The sequence below is a fragment of the Nerophis ophidion genome, linkage group LG03 (assembly GCF_033978795.1).
Source record: "Nerophis ophidion isolate RoL-2023_Sa linkage group LG03, RoL_Noph_v1.0, whole genome shotgun sequence".
Taxonomy (NCBI): Eukaryota; Metazoa; Chordata; class Actinopteri; order Syngnathiformes; family Syngnathidae; genus Nerophis; species Nerophis ophidion.
The window spans coordinates 38,624,223-38,649,441 of NC_084613.1; positions in this window are offsets into that span (position 1 = coordinate 38,624,223).

Genomic DNA, 25,219 nt, shown 5'->3' on the forward strand with positions numbered 1-25,219 from the left:
AATGGGTGAATTTTGGCGAATTAAACGCCTTTCTGTTTATAGGTAACACAGCCGCCATTTTCAGTTTCAACACATTACAAACACCGGGTCACACCTCTGTTATTTTCCGTTTTTTTGACAATTTTTTGGAACCTTTTTGGAACCTTGGAGACATCATGCCTCGATTCAAGTTGCACACAGGCCAGAAGATGCAAAAGTGGCAAGAAATCTGCCGCCAGACCCCCATTGAATGTGCCGGAGTGTCTCCACATTTTACCGGCGATGCTAAGGCAGACATGGCACAGAGATGTATGGATAACCTGCAGATGCATTTGCAACGATAGTCAACGAAATCACAAAGATGAGTTTTGTTGATGTTGACTGCCAGCTAATCGATGCTAACATGCTATTTACCGGCGGTGCTAAAGCAGACATGGCACAGAGATGTATGGATAACCTGTAGATGCATTTGCAACTATATTACGTTTCCTTCCACCCACATTTAATGCGAAAAAAAAACTTACCAATCGACGGATTTAAGTTGCTCCCGTGTCAAAAGATGCGAAAGTCCTGGTCGTTTGGTCCGCACATTTTACCGGCGATGCTAACGCAGCTATTCGGCCATGCTATGACTATGAATTCGCTCAATAGCTTCAGTTTCTTCTTAAATACTTTCATACTCCAACCATCTGTTTCAATACATGCGTAATCTGTTGAATCGCTTAAGTCGCTGAAATCCGAGTTTGAATCCGAGCTAATGTCGCTATATCTTGCTGTGGTATTCCCATTGTTTGTTTACATTGGCAGCACTGTATGACGTCACAGGGAAATGGCCAGTGTCTTCGCAGAGAGCGAAAATAAGGCACTTTAAAGCTTTATTTAGGGATATTCCGAGACCGGTAAAATTTTGAAAAAAAACTTCAAAAAATACAACAAGCCACTGGGAACTGATTTTTATTGTTTTTAACCCTTTTGAAATTGTGATAATGTTCCCCTTTAAGATTTCATCATTGATATATAAACTATCACAGTGGTTCTCAACCTTTTTTCAGAGATGTACCGCCTGTGAACATGTTTTAATTCAAGTACCCCCTAATCAGAGCAAAGCATTTTTGTTTGAAAAAAGAGATAAAGAAGTAAAATACATCACTATGTCATCAGTTTCTGATTTATTAAACTGTATAACAGTGCAAAATATTGCTAATTTGTAGTGGTCTTTCTTGAACTATTTGGAAAAAAAGATACAAAAATAACTAAAAAACTTGTTGAAAAATAAATAAGTGATTCAATCATAAATAAAGATTTTTACACATAGAAGTAATCATCAACTTAAACTGCCCTCTTTGGGGATTGTAATAGAGATCCATCTGGATTCATGAACTTAATTGTAAACATTTCTTCACAAAAAAAGAAATCTTTAACATAAATATTTATAGAACATGTCTACAAAAAATCTAGCTGTCAACACTGATTATTGCATTGTTGCATTTCTTTTCACAGTTTATGAACTTACATTCCTATTTTGTTAGGTATTATTCAATAAATATATTTATAAAGGATTTTTGAATTGTTGCTATTTTTAGAATATATTTTTTTAAATCGCACGTACCCCTTGGCATACCTTCAAGTACGCCCAGGGGTACGCGTACCCCCATTTGAGAACCACTGAACTATCAGACTGTGTGGTCGGTAGTAATGGGTTTCAGTAGGCCTTTAAATGACACATGTAGTTATTTAATGTTTTAATGTGTTTAAATGACACATGTGGTTATTATGATCATCTTAGACATACTAAAATATTGCCATTTCGGTGAACTGCTTTGACTATTAACTCTTAATTCTAACTACAAAGTGAGTTATTTTTAATTGATTGTTTACCAGTCACTGACGTCTAAATTGTTGTGTATGGACGTTTAAATCTTACATTTTGAAATAAAGTATGAATATCAATGTTGTTGTGGATGTTTTGATAGAATAATATCTATGCTGTCTTCAAGTCATGTGATCTACTGCTGTTAATTATTGTCTTCTAACAAAACATGACATCATTTTGACTCTTGATTACTTCAGTTGTGATTTTTTATTTATTTATTTAGAGCACAATATGGCTGCTTAGAGGTCCATGTCAATCAGCACTGGAATGTGCAGGCATCACGTAATTAAAGTCAACATTCTTGCCACAACGATCATGGCGCAGACATTTGTGCCTAACTCTGCCAGTTTGCACATACTTTATTAACGTGAATAGTGTGCAATATAGATGCAAAATAATTTGAGATTCACTAAATCATATTGCTAGATGATACAGATGCGTGAATGGACAGAAGAGTTGTGACATTATGTACTGTATGTGTCCGAATGCACACACATATTATGATGTCTACGATGCAAAGACACTGTTATGATAACACAGAATTCAATGTGTTTTACATGAAATTGCAATTATGATCATCTTGAATACTGAAACAAGTGCAAACATCATCATCTGAACCTTCAAACTGAAAAGGGAGTGTTCCTCAAGGGGAACTGTGTTTATTTTAGCAGAAAATTGTAATTAGTTATTATGCTGGCAGCCGTGGCACATATTTGATTGGAAAGATTGGAGATTAGCTTTTGGCTAATTTTTCATAATCAAACAGGCATTGTGTGTGTTTGGTCCTCCCACAGTTTCCTTGAGGCTGTGGGAGGACTAAGGCAGGATGGGGCTCCCTGCGGCTGCCTCAATTAGTGCCCGCTGGTTTGGGCCGGCAGCTGCTGCTCGGGCTTGGCCCCGTGACAGCCTGGCACTGTGGAGGCGTGTTGTCAGGGCCAGCCAGAACCCCATAATGGGGTGGCATCGATGCCAAGCACACCAAACTCTCACAACAGCAGGTTTTGTATTCCAACCCGCTCACCATATACTTGCTATGGCAAATCCATTGGATTAGCATGAGATCAAAGTGCTCTTTGGAAAAAAAAAGGCAAATTACATTCACTGGAAAAGATATATTATATTTTGAAATAATTATATTTAACCACAATGAATAAATGTGACCAAATTGTACTTTTCTCATTTTCTTTTTGTATTGTAGTTCAATTAAAAATACATTTTAATCAAGATCACGCATCACGTTCTACAGTCACCGCCTGCCTGCAACTTTTTTCCAGGTTGCAAAACCCACAAACCCGAATTCCAGCCATTCAGACCAAATAAAAACTTATGAACATGAATCAGGTGAAAAAAACTTGGTCTTTTGGATTGTAGTTTTGAGTGATTTTGTCAGATTGATGTGTGCTGGTTTACTATTACTGTAGTAAAAGTGGTGCTTGCTGAGCTAGTGGGGGGTTGGGTTGGGGGGGAGCATGATAACTCCTGAGCCCAGGCGCAACGGCCTCTGTCCAGCCATGACTTTGGTCTATTTGTGGGTCTAAAGCACACCAACTGTTATCTCCTTGCCGCAGACAGCTGTATGTGAATATTCATATGTAGTTGCAGATTAAAGTGTTTGTTTTGCCCGCTGTCTTCTTTTTTGGAGATGAAAGTGTGATACCAGGTCCAGGTGGGCGGATCGACCCAGCATCAGATTGATGCTTGCATGATGAGATGGATATTTTCTTATATATATATATATATATATATATATATATATATATATATATATATATATATATATATATATATATATATATGTACCTACAAAGTGGGGGGATAAACCATTGGACATAGCAGGGCTTTTGGGATAAAAAGTTGAGGGATTTGAACAAGAACCATTAAGTTTTCATTTTGTTTACCTGTTCTGAACACTTAACTTTATTTTGTTTAACAATAGTATGAAAACACATTAATTTAATTTTGTTGATATTGTTGTATTAAATATTGATAAATTGTTGAAAAACATTTGAGTTGATAGACTTATCTTTTTGTTTGCCTAACATCTTTGTACTGTGTCTGATTGTGATTATAATCATGATCAACACATTTCAAGCAATTAATCACCAAACATTTCAAAAATCTTAAAGTATACTATTAATAGTGCATGGCGACACTGGCGCCATTTTTACAGTGTACTCAGGTTTTCGTTTGGCTTTTTCTGTTAATCTGAAAAAGTATTTGTTTCCCATAACAAATAATATACATCAAACGAATCGGTTCCAGACACCCACAAATAACACAAACCACATTTTATAAAAAATAGTAATAGTTTTACATGCAAAATACATCTAAATGACAAATTCAATAGATTAATTAACATTTAGCATCACTTTTACCTTTTATTGAAGACTTTTTTGGCAAATACGGTGATGAGCAAAGATGGAGGAGGGGAGGAGAGAATGTACCACCTTCTTTATCAAAGTACTGAATCTGCAACTTTCTTTGGCCTTGTGGTGGTTTATTTTGTGGTCATACGCAATAATAAAAAAATCACAGAGACTAAGTCACCAACACGTGGGATACTTCGTTGCACGTGATTACATGGAATGATACGTGCGTAGACCGAATAATATGTTACACACAATGTTTGGCCGTACCATAGCCAAACTTTAGGCAATGGTACCACTTAAAACAAAAATGATATTATCGTTACATAGAAATACCACAGGTTGTGTAACTCTTAATATGGGAGACAGAAATTAAACTACACAGGAGGAAAATCTTTTATTTTGAAAGTGCCACTCAGGTCAAGTCTCTCTGCACCCCTCTTCGTATCAGCTCTGATTACACCATTCAAAAGAGGAGAGACAGCAGGCGATATTTATCAGTGTATATGGAACGTTGTCATAAATATAGCTTGTCTGTAATAACATACCATTAATTTATACTCATGTTTAGAAACCATGTCTTATGAGTGAAATCATCGTAATCCTTGTTTGTTAACTTTGATAGTGTTCCCAAATAACGTCAACACTGGCTAAAATGTTTTGTTATCTCATCTCAGTGCAATACCACCACAATAAACATGAAAAAGCAGCAGAACTTACTCAGTGTTTTTTTTATAATTAATAGAGTCTCGTCAATGACACCTAAATATACCTAAACAACAACCAGCATCACAGTAAAATGAACTTCATATCAATCAGAATGAGGCAACATCACACAGCAAACAACACATTTTTAAGTACACACGCACATTGACACTCTACTACTTTGAGGGAATACTGAACAACAAATCAATGATTGAATTGACTTGCTTGCAACAAACACTACAATACAGCTATTGAAGCACATTTCATCCTTCCATCAATGGATATGGTGCTTCCGGTTCACCCTCGCTCATAAACAAATAATAATGTAAGTGTAGCAGTGTAGTAACTGTAGGTGTGACGTAACTCTGCTTCACAGCACACCAGTGACAGAAGCTGTATAAAAGCATTAAAGATCAGCTTTACCAAAAATTTAAACAAAGATAAGTGGTCAAATATGTAATGACAAGGGCTGGGTATTGGTATCGAGTACCAATAATCAGACCTTGGTATCGAGTACCAATACCCAGGCTTGCTCAGAACAAAACAACCCAATACCAAGTAGTATCAAACTGCGTCTGTCAAACGATACCTGCAATCGGTTTGTTTTGTACCCAGATCAAGAAAAAAATTACCGTTTCTATTGTTTTTTTGTTTGGAAGCGTTCTTCGGATCAATGCGCCATATTGGTCCACCACCGCAACAACAATAGTTTGTACGGCAGTAAAGTGGGTAGTAGCAGTTCAGAATTGGCTGGTCATCATTCCGAGAGGCCAGCTTTAAAACGGTCAAAGGTTTGGTTGTACTACATGCCCGTGGCGCCGGGTACAAATAAATGCATACAATGCTGCAAAATTATTTCGGGGAAAACAGGGAATAATAGCAAAATTATTAAACACCTCATCAAGTGAAGTGAAGTGAATTATATTTATATAGCGCTTTTCTCTAGTGACTCAAAGCGCTTTACATAGTGAAACCCAATATCTAAGTTACATTTAAACCAGTGTGGGTGGCACTGGGAGCAGGTAGGTAAAGTGTCTTGCCCAAGGACACAACGTCAGTGACTAGGATGGCGGAAGCGGGAATCGAACCTGCAACCCTCACGGCCGCTCTACCAACCGAGCTAGGCCGCCCAAGCACATAGCAAACTTAAGGGTGGAGCACTGTACTGTGTTTAAAAAGCCGGCTTCTACAACACCAGCATCGTCATCTCAACAGCACACTGCTCAATCATTGATGACTTCAGGTAATATATAAATAATATGTTAATATGTTAACAGTACTCATCTTGTGTGTGTTAAACCATGTAATGTCAAGTAAATTGTTTTGGGCATGTCGTAGGCATGTGAGCTTACGCTAGCTTAGCTTGCTCGCTAATTTTACTTAAGTAGCATGTTAGCGTCCTGTTCAGTCACATCTGTCAATGTTTTGTTCAGTGGGTAGGTTACCGGTTTTAGCTTCTGTAGCGGCTTAATTACTTATGTACTTTGTTAAGATTCAACTACGACTACCCATCTTGTTTGACCTGGCCTCTAATTGTACAAACAAGCAAAGCCAATATTTCAACTCCAGGAGACACAATAAGCCAGGAAAGGGCATGACTTGCCCCAGAAAAGGCTGATATGTTAATATTTATAAAAAAAATTTTTTGAGGAGGACTGGTTAGATTCAGAATGTTGGTTGGACGTTATGTGGTTTAAAATTACACAGCCAAAATAATACTTTGTTGTACATGTTTGTACAGTTATTTAATAAATATTTGAGCACTTTCAAACTGTATTTGTGTAAAAATCTTGAATGGGGAGGAATGGTGACATTTATGCAACCCATTGCATTATTTTCACATGATAAATATTGATTAAAGTACTCAGTTGGTATCAGTATCGTATTAAAGGTACTGGTATTGGTACTGGGATCGAACATTTTTAAATGATACCCAGCCCTAGTAATAACTAAATTTAGAATCAAATCAGAAAAAAGAATCAGAAATGATCTGTGTTGCACTTTAGCGACTTTGTCGCTGGACTTGACGAAGAAAAAAACATATTAAAAGTGAAAAGGAGGTGTATGAAATCCGGCATTCACCAAAGTATCCCCATGAGTGTTGAGATCTGCCACCACAAGCTGAGGAAGTATGGAGAAAGCTTCCCGTAAGCATAAAAAAATGACAGCTTAGAAACGCTCCGCTGTTGTCTGGCCAGACTTTGAACTTCACTGCTTTATTTATTTCACCAGGAAGACAAAAGTGTGGCCTGCGGGTCATTTGCTGACTGCAGCTCTTTTTTCTAAGCCTGTGGCCCGCTATGGGAATGAATTAAAAAAAATAAAAATAGCTGTAACGCATGACAGAGAAGACTAAAATGTTGATTTTAACAACACATTAAAACAAATAGTCATCTTTAAATATATGTTGTGGCCTTTTCTTTCTTTTTTACCTATTTCATGACGAATTGACATGGTTTCATGCTACCAACCATTCAAAAAAAAATATTTTGAATAATAAAAAAAAAACTGTTTGTTTAAACTTAAACACACACCGCATCTGCCGTTCCTTTTGTAATGTAAAAATTTTTACTATTTTTGTTATTTATGAGCACACTGATGAACACAGTATTGTTTGTTTTAATATACTAGAAGATTGTAGAACACTGCCGTTCTTTTTTGATCCTCTTAGCAGCTGCTACTGCAATTTAAATTCTGTGCAAAATAATGTTGAGCACAGTGATTTCAAATACTTGACCATTTGAAATACTTTTCAATATAGTAGTGAATTTAAATGTACAGATTAGTTTATTCTTATTTTTATGGGGATGTCAAAACAATATCGAGAATTGTAGACCACTAAAATTCTGTCAGAAATTAAATTAATCATAGAGTATGTCTTGTCAGGATGATACAACAGTACAACAGGTAGTGAGGCAATTGAAGAAATGAAAATTGGAGGGATGAGGAAGCTCAGGTGATGTCATAAATTGATTAGTGAAATATTTAGTTGCATGTAACTTTTTAAACAAAACACATTTTAACAATTAGGATAATGCGGTCATAAAGAAGATCAGTAATCATAAAAATATATATTATTGATTATAATAGATTAAAAAAATACTTCAGGTAAGGACTGAACTTTTTTTGAATACATTTAAAATATTTATTTCATAATTTTTACAGTTCTATCAGGTTCAAGATGAGGTTATGAGGTTGTAGTTATCACTGTTTTTGATATGTGCTCCCCCAATGGTAAAGTCATTCCTGTTAAGAGCAATTATATGAGCAACAAGAAATTAATCTTGAAAAAAAAAAAAAGAAGTCCTTGTACAAAACCCAAAACCAGGGAAGTTGGCACACTGTGTAAATCGTAGGCATGGGTAACTAACACATCTGTGAATGCACCATTAATGCTGAAAGGTACATATAGGTTTTGGAGCAACATTTGTTGCTATCCAAGCAACGTTATCTTGGTCGCCCCTGCCTATTACAGCAAGACAATGCCAAGCCACGTGTTGAAACAGCGTGGCTTCGTAGTAAAAGAGTGCGTGCATTAGACTGGTCAGTCTGTTTTCCAGACCTGTCTCCCATTGAAAATATGTGGGGCAATATAATGCCAGAAAAAACACAACAGAGATCTCAGACTGTTGAACAACTTAAGCTGTACATCAAGGAAGAAATAGAAAGAATTCTACCTGAAAAGCTTAAAAAATTGGTCTCCTCAGTTCCCAAACGTTTACTGAGTGTTGTTAAAAGGAAAGAGTATGTAACACAGTGGTACAAAAAAATAAATACATTTAAAAAAAGTTTTTCAGTTCGAACATTAAAATATATTGTCTTTGTAGTCTATTCAATTTACTACAAGTTGAAAAGGAATTACACAACATGCTGACTTCACTGGTTTTGTGTTTTGTAGATATAGCCAAATCATTTTATTTTAACCTGACTGTATTTTGGCTTCTACCTCAACTCTGGCTTTGTCCGACATCCCCTTTCGGTGGACACCATTCAACTCACGCCAGGAGGAGTTTGCATGTTCTCCCCGTGAATGCGTGGCTTCCTCCCACCTCCAAAGACATGCACCTGGGAATAGGTTGATTGGCAACACTAAATGGGCCCTAGTGTGTGAATGTGAGTGTGAATGTTGTCTGTCTATCTGTGTTGGCCCTGCGATGACGTAGCGACTTGTCCAGGGTGTACACCGCCTTCTGCACGATTGTAGCTGAGATAGGCACCAGCGCCCCCCGTGAGCCAAAAAGGGAATGAGCGGTAGAAAATGGATGGATGGAAGAATGGATTTATAGGCTCACAAATTATTGCCAATAAACAATATTTTTGTCAGCATGATTTTGAGATCAATAATATAAATTACTAATAATACAAGTAAAATTTCCTAACACAATGAACTTTTATTTCTTATTAGTATTTTTCACAATTGTTTTTGGAAGGTCAATACATTTGATTAATTGAATTATTGATTATTGGCCCATGCCTAGTGACGGCTGGTTTTTTGGCATGATTTTGCTGCTGAAAAGTGACTGTAATTTTAGCAACTCAGTGTTAGCAAGTGTTGGTGATGTTTATGTCCTGCCCAATTCCGTAATGTTACACTGTTGTATGTAATACACGGATATACAATGTTGGTTATTTCACATTAATGAAATTGCCAAACGGGTCACATTAAACAAATGAAATTATATAAAATGTAATGAAATTGTTCACATTTAATCAAGCACTCACACAATCATTCAGTAAGCCATTCAGCACGTTATGGAAAGCCCCAAAGACGATCGACGGAAATCCACCTCCACTAGCAGGCCTTGAAAAGCCAGGTGGAGAAGGACGAAAGGTTGTCTTGAATGACCTTTTCGATATGCTACTTTATGTTGTATCACAGGCAATGTCTTGTATTACATTTGTAAATGATCTAGAGCTGGGCAATATGGCCATTTTTCAATATCTCGATATTTTTTTGGCCATGTCAAGATACACGATATATATCTCGATATTTTGCCTTCGCCTTGAATGAACACTTGATGCATATAATCACACCAGTATGATGATTATATGTGTCTAAATTAAAACATTCTTGTTCATACTGCATTGATATATGCTCATATTAAACTTTCATGCAGAGAGGGAAATCACAACTAAGTCAATTGACCAAAATTGTATTTATTAAACAGTTATTAAGCAGTGGCACAAACATTCATGTCATTTCAAAACAGAAAATGCAAGATTGTCAGATAAATTTTAAAACAAGCTATGAGTGCACTTTTGTGCATGATGTCACTAAGATGACATCCATCAATCCATTTTCTACCGCTTATTCCCTTTGGGTTCGCGGGGGGCGCTGGTGGTAAAATCGGGCGGAAGGCGGGGTACACCCTGGATAAGTCGCCACCTCCTCGCAGGGCCGACACAGATAGACAGACAACTTTCACACTCACATTCACACACTAGGGCCAACTTAGTGTTGCCAATCAACCTATCCCCATGTGCATGTTTTTAGAGGTGGGAGGAAGCCGGAGTACCCGGAGGGAAGCCACGCATTCACGGGGAGAACATGCAAACTCCACACAGAAAAATCCCGAGCCCGGGATTGAACCCAGGACTACTCAGGACCTTCGTATTGTGAGGCAGACGCACTAACCCCTCTGCCACCTTGGAGCCCACTAAGATGACATATCAAAACAAATTCAGCTGAATTAAAATGCGATTTTTGTACAAAACGCCACTACAATAGTTTAAAACAAATAAAGTGCACTTCTGTGCATGATGTCACATAAGATATTTCAATAACTATCAAATATAAGCTGCATAATAGGAAATTAAATAGTGTATGTCCTTCGCAATGTGGTAGGTTCCTGCGGACATTATCTCCTTCTGTTGTTGATTATTTTTTTCATACGGTGTTGATGTGGAAATGGTTGCCTTGGCCTTTTGTTGGTGTGGCACCGCACAGAAATGTTGAAATGCGGAGTAGGCACTCTCCATTCTCTAGCAGGTGACTTTTCAAATGATGCTACTTAACAATCTATGTGAAACCTTTCAATCTGGTTTCAGGGCAAATCACTCTACGGAGACAGCACTCGGAAAAATGACTAATGATCTATTGCTAATGATGGATTCTGATGCGTCATCTATGTTGCTGCTCCTCGATCTTAGCGCTTAAGAGCCTGTAGTGTAATGCCAGCAGCTAAAAGCAACTGCGTGAGAACGTATATTCGAATATCACAATATAGTAATTTTCCATATCGCACAAAGACAAACCCACCATCTATTGATTATATAAATTTTTCGCCCAGCCCTAAAATAAACACAAGCACCATGTAAATATGTTTCAGAGTGTAAACCTGTGGCTTTTACATAGCCACCAACTTCTTCGGATTGGTTAGTGCATGTGCCTCACAATACGAAGCCTGGGTTTGAGCCCTGCCTGGGGTCTTTCTGTGTGGAGTTTGCATGTTGTGTGGGTTCCCTCCGGGTACCCCATCTTCCTCACACCTCCAAAGACATGCACCTGGAGATAGGTTGATTGGCAACACTAAATTGGCCCTTGTGTGTAAATGTTGCTTATCTGTGTTGGCCTTGCGATGAGGTGGCGACTTGTCCAGGGTGTACCGCACCTTCCTCCCTAATGCAGCAGAGATAGGCTCCAGCACCCCCCGCCACCCTGAAATGGACAGGCGGTAGAACATGGCTGGATGGACTTCCCAAAAATTGCATAGAAGGATATTTAAAGAGAAACTTCATCTTGTGAGACGATGTCGGCCAACCCTGGAAGCTAGCTCAGCTGTTCTAGCAAAAAATGGGGAAATGCCCGCCATTTTCACTCAAATAAGCTGACTACAAGGGGTACTACTGGCTTATAAGGCATCAAATGGGTCCTACAACCACTGCTCCCCTCACCTCCCAGGGGGTGAACAAGGGTATGGGTCAAATGCAGAGGAGCTAGTGTGTGTGTAACAATCATTGGTACTTTAACTTTAAATTGTGACTTCAAATATATTATTTTTTCACTTTTAGTATGTTTCTTGCAATTTCATTTTTGACAGTACCACATTAGATATGGTTTAATTGCTGATGTGTTTTAATAGATTTTTAAATGCGCCAGAAAATAACCCGTTTTGTACGTTATTGAGGTGATTCACTGCCCAGTAGGGCGTAAATCTGTTCCTGTATAGTATTTCTCCAGCGGTGATATAAATTATGGGACGGTGTGGCGCAGTGGGAGAGTGGCCGTGGTCCCTGGTTCAATCCCCACCTAGTACCAACCTTGTCATATCCGTTGTATCCTGAGCAAGACACTTCCCCCTTGCTCCTGATGGGTGCTGGTTAGCTCCCTCCATCAGTGTGTGAATGTGTGTGTGAATGGGTAAATGTGGAAGTAGTGTCAAAGCGCTCTGAGTACCTTGAAGGTAGAAAAGCGCTATACAAGTACAACCCATGTATTTATTATCATTTTGAGAGGAAAACATTGAAGTCCGACACCACTGAAGGCCTAGGTGGGAAACGCACGGCCCGCCACAGATATCTAAAATATATATATATATATATATATATATATATATACAGTATATATATATATTGGGGTGGGCAAATTAATGCGTTAATTACGAGTTAACTCATCAATCTATTAACGCCGACAATTATTTTATCGCGCATTTGCGTATGTTGTTTACATGCTTTTATTTTGTTAACGCCTTTTCTTATAAAGATGGCGGCGCCCGGACGGGCTTCGGTGTGGAGGGGCTGTTGGTAAAGATGGAACATTTGGCAAAAATATCGGACAATTCTGCAAATTTCATGGCTGGCTTACAGCGTGGTCACTCCGGGATCACTTACGACCGCCAGACAATTCTGGATGTGGATAGATCGGGCCGTTTTGGACTGAATGACGCGTGCTTGCTAGACCGGCTAGCTAGCATGGGAATACTTTGCCGGCTACATCCAGCGGCCTGTGAAGCAGCGGAGTATATGTGTTGTCTGTCTATTTATGAATAATGCAGTTCTTAACGTTTGCTTTCAGAGCGTGCATATCACAACATACAAGATGCCGTCATGGCGACACAACCGATAGCGGACTACCGCGCATGCTCGTCACTCCTGTTGCATGCTGGGCAGGGTAGTTCTTTTTTTCCCTGGCTCATAACATCACAATATAGTACCATGTATATGCGTTCAGTTTATCAAAGCACCAAGCAAACAATCAGAAAATTCCCATCATATCAATTCCTAGATATGGTCATAATTATTTTAAGTGCACTATACAGAATAAACACAACATTATTAATATTGCTACTACGGATAATTTGATCAAAAATTCCCTAAAACATCCCACTACCTATAATATAGGTTTTTTAAACATAAGATCCCTGATAAAAAAAAAATGTTTCTGCTGTTACCTCAGAAATTGCCTGTTCAGATGTTATGATTGTGGCTCAGAGATTTGTATGTAGATTACATTTATTTTCCATAACAAACAGGATAACTTAAATACCCTGGCAGTGGCAATAAGCTTAAATGTTTGTATTTACATTTTTTGAGTTGATTTTCATAAAATATGCTATTTAACTACTGCTGTTTAACAAGGACTGATTTAAATTGTGTTTCCACAACAAATGTTTTGGCGCTTTTGTTCATGTGGGAGAATATTCCAATAAAGGTGCACTACACACTACTTTTGAATTCATTATTGGGCTTTGCGTATACAATGCAGTTAATCGCGATTTATCGGAGAAATAATGTGATTAACTTCAATTAAAATGTTTAATCGTTGCCCAGCCCTAATATATATATATATATATATATATATATATATATATATATATATATATATATATATATATATAGCCATCCATTTTCTACCGCTTTTTCCCTTTTGGGGTCGCGGGGGGCGCTGGCGCCTATCTCAGCTACAATATATATATATATACATGACGGAGCAGAAACGTGTGAACTCGTCGGGAGTTTCCTCCTCTCCCAGCTTGCTAGCCTCAACCTGAACCTTGGTATTTACCGTGATGACGGACTGGCAAGGAGCAGCGAGAATATCAAGAAGTGCATATGCCAAATCTTTAAAGAGAACGGCCTACAGATCACGATTGAAGCCAACAAGCAAACCGTCAACTTCCTCGATTTCACTTTCAACATGAGAAATAACAGCTACCAACCATTCACAAAACCCAACACAACACTCCAATACGTGCACCTTAACAGCAACCACCCACCCACCACCACGAAAAGAATACATACCGGAATTAATAAAAGGCTATCGATGCTGTCATCTAGCAAAGCTGAATACGACCAAGCAACCCCCCCGTACCAGAAAGCACTTGATGAAAGCGGATACAACTTCACTCTCACCTATGAACCCACGCCAGGAAACCAACCAAAAAAGAGCAGAAAACGAAACAACATCATCTGGTACAATCCACCATTCACCAAGAACATCTCAACCAATATCGGCCACAAGTTCCTCACTCTGATCGACAAACACTTCCCCTAAGAAAAATATTCAACAAGAACAACATTAAATTGAGCTACAGCTGTATGAATAACATACAACAAATTATTTCAAACCACAACAAAGCAATTGCAAAAGGACTGCCTACCCTCAGACTAAACGACTCTCAAACCAATAAGGAATGTAACTGTCGCAAGAAACCTGATTGCCCTCTCAACGGAGGGTGCTTACAAACATCAGTCGTTTACCGAGCAAAGGTAACACGCAAGGACATTAACACATCCGACACGTACGTAGGATTAACCGAAAGAGTGTTTAAAACCAGATGGAATAATCACAAAGCCTCCTTTAGAAACCAGACTTTGCGGAATTCTACAGAACTCAGCAAGCACATTTGGACCCTCAAAGACAATAATGTTGAATATTCAAAAACATGGCAAATTATTGCATCCAGCACACCTTACAACAGTGGTAATAAAAGATGCAACCTATGCTTGAAAGAGAAACTGTTTATTATATGTAATGTGTGCTACATGTGAGGAATCTGATAACTAACTATCCATCCATCCATCCATCCATTTTCTACCACTTATTCCCTTTTGGGGTCGTGGGGGGCGCTGGCGCCTATCTCAGCTACAATCGGGCGGAAGGCACCATGGACAAGTCGCCACCTCATCGCAGGGCCAACACAGATAGAGAGACAACATTCACACTCACATTCACACAATAGGGCCAATTTAGTGTTGAAAATCAACCAATCTCCAGGTGTATGTCTTTGGATAACTAACTAATAAAGAATAAAATAATCATAAGAACTGAATTGACAATTTTATTTTACGTTGGTTTAATTCACAAGTTTATTTTTGTTACTGCCAGATGTTTGCCAAAATGACAAATGACCAGGTTTCAAATAATAAATGTATGATTGTTTGGCCCGGATCACATCTAAAATAGGTATTTGAAGTAAAATATTATTGTAATATGCCTTCATCCATTTTTGACCCATGTGTGTAAACTTGATGTAGTATTACAAAAAATACTTTTATTCATAAAGTATGGTAGGAAAAATATAAATAATGATTTGTGGTAATCAAAAAACAGATTTTTTAAAGAATAATTGAATTATTAATCTATAAAATACATTGATTTCAAAAGATACAGCAAAGAAATACTCAGGCAGCATGAAATAACATGGGAAATTGATGCGGGTCATTTTTGACCCATGTGTGTAAACTTGATGTAGTTTTACAAAAAATACTTTTGTTCATAAGGTATGGTAAGAAAAATATAAATAATGATTTGTGGTAATCAAAAACAAGATTTTTAAAGAATACTTGAATTATTAAATTATAAAATACATTGATTTCAAAAGATGCAGCAAGGAAACACTCAGGCAGCATGAAATAACATGGGAAATTGATGCGGGTAATTTTTGATCCATGTTGTGCATTAAAAGGGGTGTGCATATCAATCAATCAATGTTTACTTATATAGCCCTAAATCACTAGTCTCTCAAAGGGCTGCACAAACCACAACACAAACCACTACGACATCCTCGGTAGGCCCACATGAGGGCAAGGAAAACTCACACCCATGTTATGCATCAAAGGGTTAAGGGAGTGCTGTTGTCTTCCCGCAGCACTCCCCGTGTTTCTCCTGGATTCCCTGTTGTTCCCCTTGTCTCCCGGACTGCCTTTTGGATTCTCAACCTCCCGCTTGGACACGTTTTCCCACGGACTTGTGCGTTCCTTTGCTCTCGTCAACATTTTGGGAAGACACACCTCAGCTAATCTACACACATAGCCTTACACCATGCACACTTGAGTTTTTGTCACACTTAATTTCCTTGGTTTATTCATTAGTATTGTTTATATTCTGATTATATATATATATATATTTACTTTATATAAAAATACATCTTTTGACAGTACTGCCACCTGGTGTTAGTCTGCCGTCATCTCCTCTTAGTAAAACACAACAATTCTAACTTGTAAATAAACACCAGCAAGATTTAGCTAACAATGCAGGCATTAGGATTCACTCTATTCCGTCTGTAAAAAACATCAATCAATGTTTTGTATACGTGCTGTAGGTACCAATAGCATGTAGTAACAGGCACATTCATAATAATATGCAATATTTTGGTCAGTTACAGTATACGGTGGCGTATTAATTTCAAAAACGAAACACAACGTACGGTATTTCCTTTATCAGGAACTACTATTCATGGCCGACTAAATGAGAGACAACAACGGCTACTTTGGGACAAATGAGGATCCAGAACCTTATATTTTGAAGCCTGAATATAAGGAGAATGAGCTACAAATTTTAGAAGCTGAGTGATTCGCAGATTCAGCTAGTAACACTAGAACTAAGTGCTAAACCAAAAATACAAACTACTGACATCATAAAACAATTACTTACTGTACGATATCTGCTCTCACTGGGATGTCGACTGATGGGATGTTTATAAAATTCAAAAGGTGGGTGCAAACAAGTGTCTTATCGTGTCTTTCTCTCTATATCTGGGTTTAAGTTGAATGTTATAGTTCACCAACTTCTAGATTTATAGCCATAACCTTCAACTTTACAGGTGAGAGGCATGGTTTTCAATCTAGAATTAACTTTCACCAACTCAGAGGTGATGCAGCAGCTCACAAGCTCAGTATGTCAATGGCTGCATAACCTAGTTAGCTCTTTGTGATCATGGCTTCACTAAAAATAGTTCCTCTGTGTTGGTGCTTATATTACCAATATCGCTAATACTTGGTTAATATTCGAATTACAAACTGTAATTAGAGTATTGCTCGAGGTGTATGGGTGTTATTTAAAGGGATTTAAGTGCAGAATGTGCGACTCTCATTAGCTCCATTGATACCCACCTTTAGTTGCCTTATAATACAAATTAAAATGCCTACAAAAAGAAAGACCTTGTATTACATAGGGATTATGAATGATAAGCACAATTCCAAAAAAGTGCATTTGCCCTTTAAACCAATACACCTGTCATTAAGAAGATATACTGTACTGTATGACTAGTGTTTTTTTTTTTTAAGTCGGCGCTGAGAAATAGCAGAGAGTAAGAATATCTACTGGATTACAATTGCCAAATGTAGACAGCTATGCTTACAGGCTTCTTGTACGTATAAAAATCATTGTCAAAAAATTAGGTGGGTGTGGCTTATAATTATTATGTAGGCCAGAAATTATGAAAGTAACAAAATTACTCATTCATAAATGTAAATAATTACCAAGGGGAAAAAATATCATTGCACTATTTTTTGTTTTGTTTGCAAAATGTCCACATGTGCCCAATATAAGCAAGGCAGCTAGCCAGGCATGGAAAAAACCTGTCCATTGCAACGCTGCTATGAATTTCAAACATTGAGAAACGTCTCTGTGCCTGCATCTAGCCTGGTCGATGTCCCGCCTCCGAGAGCCATATACTACACTGTGATTGGTAGGTTCGTTCAGCCCTGCACACAACACAGTAAAGTGCCATTCAAATAAAACTTACAGGCTGCACTAAAATTAAACTTTCATTTTAAGGTCGGGGGCCACAGAGTATTGTCTCTGGGGCTGAAGGTGGCCCAGAAGCTGCAATTGGACCGCAGGTTTGAGACCCCAAGTCTAGCGGCAGGAAACCACTGATCTCGTTGACTAGCTAGTTAACTTCCTCTGTAGAGAACAATGTCGACTGAAGTGACATCCAGATTGTCGATATAGATATTAAAGCAAAATAAAGTTGTCAGTCATAGTGTTGTAATGTCTGAAATTCGAATTAATTAAACAACCCATAACTGGAACGCTATGGCCTTTGGAGTAAGGTATTTTTAGCGCTATTACTCGTTTCACTTGTGATTGATGGCATATATTTTGTTCGATGAGTGCAGGCAGTTCATTGGCATTAGAGCTACAGATGTTTGTATTCCCAGTACTAAAAACAATTTTAAGCAGTTTAAATTCCAACAGCTAGGTAAGATTTTGGGCAAAATACACTTCTAACAGCACCTCTGAGACAAGAAAATAGTAAAAGACGGAACCTTTAGGTTTGTCTGCCATTGATCGTTGGTTCACATTGCATATTTTCAGACCAAAGTTCAAGTTACTTTCAGAAAAATGCCTCTAAAAGTACATTATGTCGTGTTTGAACAAAGATAAAATCCACTTGTTGATTTGAGAACTTGTGATTACTTTTTATCATGTGGTGGTTACACGGCTTCAAGCGCCCTAATAGGAAACATTTTTGTAGACTTCCCATCAAGCCTCTTGTCTTTGCTCAGTGCGTCCGGAGCACTTTTCCATCATTAGGAAGGCTCCGCCTTACAAATTCAAGCAAATGGTTTCCAGGTTCCAACTTAAATGTGTCATGACACGTCAAACTTACAGAGGTGCTTCCCAAGACATTTGTGGGATCAGTTTGGGGGAAAAACATTTCTGAAGGTCCATAAAGGCATGCTTAGACGTTTGTAGAAAAATTCCCAGACTATTCGGTATCGTTATCAATAATCTGTAACATAACACTGGTGTCGATGTAAACGATAGTAACTGGACCGAAAAACTAAGAGTAACCTTATATTGCTACAAATGACTGTGAGCTTCTAGCTAAAATGCTGACACATGACACTTTCATGTAGGATTAACTCATAAACAATGTTGTGATATAATTATTAGGGCTATCAAAATTAACACGATAACTATAACTTTAATTTCTTCAACAACAGTCATTTTTTTTGATGCACGAGTAACGCGCACGCATCCTGTTTGACTCTCGGTCCATTCCGTGGCGCCGAAAAATTTAGTTGCGTTCAGTTACTGTTGTATCACAAACGGGGGAAAAATAGAGAGCAGAAATGGCCAAAGAAAAGGGTACATTATGAAAAACCCAGGTCCAAATCCTTGGGCAGTCGTTTTCCCGATAAGACAAGACTATTCATGATCGCTGTGAGCCGTCATCACTGTAGCAAAGGCCTGCTGGCGCGCTTTGCATTCAGATGAGTGGAGCTTCACTTCCATGTTTAGATTGCAGTTTACTGCATTGATCCCCTAAACTGGAGAAGGTTACTCTAACTGGTCTAGTACTAAGAAGGGATAAATAAGTCAGCAGAAAGGAACGGTGGTAGGCAGGAAGTCTTGAGTCACTTTTGATCATCGACTTTCACACCGTAAAAAATATCAAAACACCTCTTCTCAAACCAATCACACAATTTTGGCTTCAAAATAAAAGCGCTACACATCAAATCCGGTCTAACACTAACACAATTTAACATGTCATACAGTAGAATCATGCTGTTTTGTAATTTATTTGTGATTATTTCTACTTAAATAAATGCTAGTACATCAATAGAGGAATCGAGGGAGGAAGAGGGAGAATTTCCTCGTTGGCTGAAATATAGTGTACATTCTTGTATAACATATTCTAGTTGATGGTTCTTAACTACAGAATGTTTTGAAAGTTGAATATTACATTTGATTACTAAATAGAGGTTAACATATTGTCATGTAGGGACATGAACACCATTAATGTGTATTATATGTAATGTATAGAATATCAACATTATTTATTCAGGTAGAAATATCATAGATTACAATACCAAACATTTTTGACAATCAAACCATAGTTGTAACAATCCACATTTTGTGTTAATAATCTTTGAAACTGGTGAAGTGTAGCTCCTCTCCTTTGAATACAAGTGCTCCCACAGCAGGATTACAAATACTGTATTCCAACAAAATACAAAATCTGGCAAGACACCAACTCACTGTAGGAAGACGTCAAGCGTATTTATAATCTTACCCCTTTCCCAATTCATGGCAATTTAGTAGACGATATGATCAGGGACAGCAAGGCGCAGTGGGAGAGTGCGCAACCCGAGGGTCTCTGGTTCAATCCCCACCTAGTACCAAGCTCGTCACGTCCGTTGTGTCCTGAGCAAGACACTTCACCTTTGCTCCTGATGGGTGCTGGTTAGCGCCTTGCATGGCAGCTTCCTCCATCAGTGTGTGAATATGTGTGTGAATGGGTAAATATGGAAGTAGTGTCAAAGCGCTTTGAGTACCTTGAAGTACCCTGGACGCTATACAAGTACAACCCATTTATCATTTATTTATTTATCATTTGCTGTCCTCATTTTATAAAACAAATGACATCAATGAAGCATAACCGATCTCTCAATAGTTAAGTCAGTTATGATTCACATGAAATTTGTAATATCTAATTTTCAATAAAGTTAAGATATTTATCAAAATTCTTCTTCCCTGTTTTTTGTAATCTGCTTAAATCTGAACACCTTATTTTTTTCCAAGATGGCGCCGCTGTAGTGGCTGCTGTTGGCAGGAGCTCTGTGCTCGTGTGTCATCCTTTTGTGTTTCCCTCTTGTTTTCATGTGTTATTATATATATATATATATATATATATATATATATATAAATATATATATTTTTTTTTTTTTTTGCCTTTTGGTCCGGGACCTTTTGGGACTGTGTGACAAGGGGTGGCACTTTCGTGACCTCTGCGGTGCTTTATTGTGGACTTCTGGATATGCCTCCCGGGAAACTTTTGGCCATGGAGACCAGCTACTGGGTCTCTGCCACACCAGAGTCAGTTTGGAGAGACTGGAGGAGATGCGGATGAAGAGACAGGCTGCGGAGCTGGCACTGAGCGTCAGGACAGACAAGCTTCACAGTGTCTTGGCTGAATGAGCACATATCGGACACCTCAGTCTTCTTGGACGTATCCCTCGCTCATCCATGCGGACTGGACACTGGCCGAGAGTTAGTTGGCAACCGAGGGTGGAGTAGGCTCTATTGGTTGCTTTGTTGGGTCTGCTCCTGTCTCCGGCCATGCTCTGTCCACACCAGCAGACGATGGCGTTGAACACCACAGAGGCCACCACAATGTTTCTTTTACTTTTTATTCATAGCTGTATGTAGAAGTGTCTGGTTGCATCAGCTCCGCTACTTTAATGTCTTTAATGTCCTTTGTGTTCTTTGTTTTTTGATGTTTTGTGTACGATGGCTATGAGTTGGTTTTTTTTTTTTTTCCCCTTGGCCTCAGTCTGGACCCCCTTTCCAGGGGCCCAGACTTAGACCGATTTTTTTATTTTATTTTATTTCATTTTATTCTTTGATTTTTTTTCTCCCATTCCCCCCCACTTGTTTACCTGTATCTCACCTTTTTTGTAGGGGGTGCCGGAAATTGTCAGACCAGTCAGCGATCCTGTTCTGTCTCCCTGTAATGTTTGTCTGACTTTGAATGGGATTGTGCTGAAAATTTAAATTTCTCCTCGGGGATTAATAAAGTATGTCTGATTTTGATTCTGATTCTGATTTTTAAACTGGATCATTTTATTAATTTGCATAACTGTTTATTCCATTCCCTAATTCAATTCCACATACTGATATACTACAGGTTTTAATTGTTTTACGTGCATACAAAAGTTTTAAATTATATTTTTCTCCAAGGTTATATTTTTCCTCGTTTGTTGGGAAGAATTTTTGTACATTCTTGGGTAGCATTTTATAGTTTGCTTTGTGCATCATTTTAGCTGTTTGAAAATTCATCAAATCATTGAATTTCAATATATTTGATCCAATATACAAATTATTCATATGTTCTCTATATCCAACATTATCTATTTTTCTAACTGATTTTTTTTGTAACATGGTTAGCAAATGAAGTGTTCTTTTGTACAAACCCCGTTTCCATATGAGTTGGGAAATTGTGTTAGATGTAAATATAAACGGAATACAATTATTTGCAAATCCTTTTCAAACCATATTCAATTAAATACACTAAAAATACATATTTGTTGTCAAACTTATACATTTATTTTTTTGCAAATAGTAATTAACTTTGAATTTTATGGCTGCAACACGTGCCAAAGTAGTTGGGAAAGGGCATGTTCACCACAGTGTTACATCACCTTTTCTTTTAACAACACTCAATAAACGTTTGGGAACTGAGGAAACTAATTGTTGCAGCTTTGAAAGTGGAATTCTTTCCCATTCCTTTTTTTATGTAGACCTGCAGTCATTCAACAGTCCAGGGTCTCTGCTGTCGTATTTTACGCTTCATAATGCGCCACACATTTTCGATGGGAGACAGGTCTGGACTGCGGGCGGGTCAGGAAAGTACCCACACTCTTTTTTTACGAAGCCACCCTGTTGTAACACATGCTGAATGTGGCTTGGCATTGTCTTGCTGAAATAAGCAGGAGTGTCCATGAAAAAGATGGTGCTTAGATGGCAGCATATGTTGTTCCAAAACCTGTATGTACCTTTCCGCATTAATGGTGCCTTCACAGATGTGTAAGTTACCCATAACTTGGCCACTAATGCACCCCCATACCATCACAGATGCTGGCTTTTGAACTTTGCGTCGATACCAGTCTGGATGGTTCTCTTCCCCTTTGGTCCGGATGACACAATGTCGAATATTTCCAAAAACTATTTGAAATGTGGACTCGTCAGAGCAGAGAACACTTTTCCACTTTGCATCAGTCCATCTTAGATGATTTTGGGCCCAGAGAAGCCGGCGGCATTTCTGGATGACGTTGATAAATGGCTTTCGCTTTGCATAGTAGAGCTTTAACTTGCACTTGCAGATGTATCGACAAACTATATTTAGTGACAATGGTTTTCTGAAGTGTTCCTGAGCCCATGTGGTAATATCCTTTAGAGATTGATGTCGGGTTTTGATACAGTGCCGTCTGAGAGATCGAAGGTCACGGTCATTCAATGTTGGTTTCCAGCCATGCCGCTGACGTAGAATGATTTCTCCAAATTCTCTTAAACTTTTCATGATATTATGGACCGTAGATGTTGAAATCCCTAAGTTTCTTGCAATTGCACTTTGAGAAACGTTGTTGTTAAACTGTTTGACTATTTGCTCACGCAGTTGTGTACCTCGCCCCGTCCTTTCTTGTGAAATACTGAACATTTTTTTGGGAAGCTGTTTTATACCCAATCATGGCACCCACCTGTTCCCAATTAGCCTGCACACCTCTGGGATGTTCCAAATGAGCGTTTGATGAGCATTCCTCAACTTTATCAGTATTTATTGCCACCTTTCCCAACTTCTTTGTCACGTGTTGCTGGCATCAAATACTAAAGTTAATGATTATTTGCAAAAAAAAAATGTTTATCAGTTTGAACATGAAATATGTTGTCTTTGTAGCATATTCAACTGAATATGGGTTAAAAATGATTTGCAAATCATTGTATTCCGTTTATATTTACATCTAACACAATTTCCCAACTCATATGGAAACAGGGTTTGTAGTTAGTTACCCATATTTCTACACAATACTCAAATATGGTAACACTAGCAAGCAGTAGAAAATATTGAGTGATTTTTTTGTGTCTAGTTAATATTTAGCTTTATTCATTACTGATATATTTTGTTCCCATATGACATTTCCAGTTATTTTTTCATCCATTATTACACACAAAACATTTTTAAATTTTTTTCAATGTCTACTCTGTACATTTGTATTTGTCTTTGACTAAGTAGAATTATTTTCGTTTTCGTGACATTCACAGATAGACATTTCAAACCGTCTCCTTAATTTGTTAATTTCTTCTGTTATTTTTAGGATTAGCTTCGGTGGGTTCTCTCCTGGGCAAACTGCAGTTGTGTTGTTCGCAATTAATACTATCTTCAAGTCCTTTGTAACTTTATAAATGTTGTTTATGGAGAAATTTTACAATTTTAGTCCCAGTATTGATTCCTGAAGTACGCCACAATATATTACGAGCTCTGTTGACGTATTTTTACCTGTGGCTACAGCTATTGCTTCCAGTTGGTTCACTAACTTCTAATCCAGATCAATACCAATTCTCTGATGCCATCCAACCATCCATCCATTTTCTACCGCTTATTCCCTTTGGGGTAGAGGTGGGCGCTGGTACCTATAATAGCTACAATCGAGCGGAAGTCGGGGTACACCCTGGACAAGTCGCCACTTCATCACAGTCTCTGATGCCATACCGTTCTAAATAGTTTATTAAGATATTGTGATTAATTGTGTCAAATGTGCGACCCCAAAGGGAATAAGCGGTAGAAAATGGATGGCTGGATGGCTTTTGATGGATCCATAAATACTATAGCTGCACAATGTTTCCCATATTGCATTGGTAATCTGCTGTTATTTTGATTATTGCTATTTATGAAAAGATATTAACTCAAAATGTTGGTTCTCCACGAGTGTTCAACTTTTGTTGTCCAATCTGTTATTGAATTGTTTTTTTTAATGATTTTAGTAAATTGTGGAAGTAAGGAAATAGACCTACGGTTTGAAAATCGTCCCAAGTCTTATAATTCGGTACAACTTTTGCTATTTTCATTTTGTCTGAGAATGTACCTGTTTGAAAGGATAGATTGCTGATATACATTAGCAGTTCCAGAATTTCAAAAATAACTTTGTTTTATTGTTTTCATGTATATTCCATAAGTCATTTGAGGTCTTGGATTTACATATCTTTACAATTTTGATTATTCTTTATTTTATCACATCGTTGAGATAATTTTTCTATTGTCATTAAAAGCATGTTCTTGTCCATCTTATGATGAGCTGTTTAAAAAAAAAAATTGTGAATCGTAAATACAAACAGAATACAACGATTTGTACATCCTTTCCTGTCAAGCTTGAGCTGTGGGTGTTTGTGCTTCCTCGATGCAAGGATGATGTGGGACGAATCAGGCATGAATGTAAGTACATTTTTTATTTAAATACAAAAGGCAAAACAAAAAGCACGCTCGATGGCGGATAACAATATATGCTAAAACGTTAACGAAAACAGCACAATGGCATGGCTATCTATAAATGAACAAAAGATGCTAAC